Source organism: Pinus tabuliformis, chromosome 9 (genome assembly GCF_031772625.1).
Source record: "Pinus tabuliformis cultivar Carrire ecotype Pingquan chromosome 9, CPIR1, whole genome shotgun sequence".
NCBI classification, from domain to species: Eukaryota; Viridiplantae; Streptophyta; class Pinopsida; order Pinales; family Pinaceae; genus Pinus; species Pinus tabuliformis.
Genome location: NC_142307.1, coordinates 1,259,932,847 through 1,259,935,196, shown reverse-complemented (window position 1 = coordinate 1,259,935,196; position 2,350 = coordinate 1,259,932,847). Strand labels below are relative to the sequence as shown.

At 36.8% G+C, this 2,350-nt stretch overlaps 1 pseudogene; it reads right to left on the bottom strand.

Moving 5' to 3' along the window:
* Window positions 1-350: 350 nt before the first annotated feature.
* Window positions 351-1,499, bottom strand: LOC149153118 (probably inactive receptor-like protein kinase At2g46850; annotated as a pseudogene).
* Between the last annotated feature and the right edge of the window lie 851 nt (window positions 1,500-2,350).

The following is a 2,350-nucleotide window of genomic DNA, read 5'->3' as shown; positions in this document are numbered from 1 at the left end:
CATAGCTCTTGTACCCTGTATGCAATAATCTAATCTCTAGAACACTGATTTGCAGAATCTGATACTAGCAGAATAACAACAGTAAGTAGGGAGTACTCAACCTGATATGATAATCACAGGTAGAACAGAGATGAACTCTGCTTCTTACTGACTTGGTTCTAGAATTCTAACATACTTTAACAACAAGGTAAACAATGTAGGCAATTATATCATCACTTCATCAACATTAGTATATATAAACCCTTAGTTCAAGTAGAGAAAAATTCAGTTAATAAACAAAACCAAGAATTTGTATTAAGTTTTATTTTGTTTCACTGTTGAGAAGATATTAATTTCATTTAATAGTTGATCTACTCCATGAGAACTCCCAAAATGGATCCCTTTTATAGCAACAAGGTGACCATCAGTAAGCCTCCCAGCATATATAGTCCCACAAGCACTATGTCCACACTTTTTTTTGTAGTAGCAAAGATTTTAGTGGCCTTCTCCAACATCTTATAAGAGAATAGATCAAGTTTGAATTCTTCAGAGTGCATAGGTAGAAGGTTTGCAAGTTGGCTTCCTCCCTGAACTTCCTAATTCAAAAACTAGATTATTTATGTTGTTTGTGTAAAGCAAGTGCAATAAGACTTGCTGCCACAAGTGTTGACGAAGCCACAAGCCTAGTCGCAAGGACTATTCTCTTTGTTGCATTGTGATCTCTTCGACAATCCTTATCGTATGACTTCTCACCATGCTTTTTGCATACTCTTATGTATCCAGTGCCTTGATAGAACTCATCTCCTTGATAGCCATCTTTAGAAGCACACCTCACATTGTCAGTTACATCTACTACATGTTGATAGACCACATTGGGGTCATAGTGAACATCATCAAAAAGTGCCCATAACACCCAATTCCCACTTAGCCCACACTTTGCATCCAAATGGGTCAATATGGGTGTGAGTATCCAACTAATGAAACTCTGGCACTGCAACTAGGAGAAGTGAGCAAAGTCATCATCTCCATGGTGCCATATTGTCTCATTCAAAAGGGGATAGCAAAATGTCCTATCAAACATGAATTGCTCATTGCAGCTTTGCATATAAGGAATATTGCACTTCAACAGACAATCTAGAGTGTTCTTGCAGTCAGATAACTGGAGAAAGTTGCTGACAGAAATTGCAGAATTCTTCATGCCTTTAACACTGAAGCCCTTGAGGTTTTTAGGATAGGAATATTGGAGAGGATTGATGATGATCCCATCTGATGAGAAACTTATAGTAAAGGTTGTTCACTTAAATTCTCACAGTAATGTTATAGAATTGCAATTTGAATCCATCCAACTGACAATGCCTTGAATTGATATAGAAAGGATATGGAATTGAGGCATTCCCACAACTTTCACTGCATTTCCTTGTGCCCTGGGCTATGTTAGAAAACACTCTAATCGAGAAGACCTGAGGTAGCCATGAACCCAAAAAGGCCAGAATAACAAGATAGGAAAGGCTAATACTCATTTGTCTTGAAAGTTACCACATCATTTTAAGGCATGCTAAGACAATATATACTTCCCAGAATAACAAAGAAAATACCCATGTATGTTTTGTATATCCACCTGGTTTTGAAGCCTGCTATGGGAAGATTTTGCCCTTGATATGATGGCAGCGTTCATCCTATGCTCATTACCTACTCTAAACTACCTCATTCGATTGCAAAGTCTACAATGGTCTGTATCAAATCAACCCAAAAGTAGGACAATCATGGCTCAAAATATATATGCATTCAATTTCTTTGTTCATACTTTTTTTTTCTTGGTTCTCGACAAGACAAGAGGTTGAATAATTGCTTAGACATTGTAGTAGCCTGTCTTTCATAGTGTGCTTGATTAGTACTTCATTGTATGTCCACAACCACCGAGTATATGTTATATATATTTACTCAGCCTACTACATATACATACTACATATCTATCCAAATACCAAAAATGACATTTTGGACATGTGGGTTCAAACTTCTTGCATTTGGGTCATGAAGACATGACTAGTGCTTCATTGTCGAATCCTGACAGCTACTGCATATACATCCTAGTCTACAATATACACATTGGGTATATCACCAAATCCTTGAAATGAAATATTTTTGCATGCAGGTCAAGAGTCCTATATTTCAGTCACCCATTCACAATATAAAATATCAGGGAACCACCACTTTGATATGAGTGCTAGAATTCAAGTGCCACTCTAATAATATGTTTGTTTGCACCAGAACCAGGAAGTAGTTACACTGACGCAGATGGAATTCAAGTCCATATCTATGCAATTAGTGCAATAAAACATTTATTTTGCACAATTTTTTACCAATCTGACAA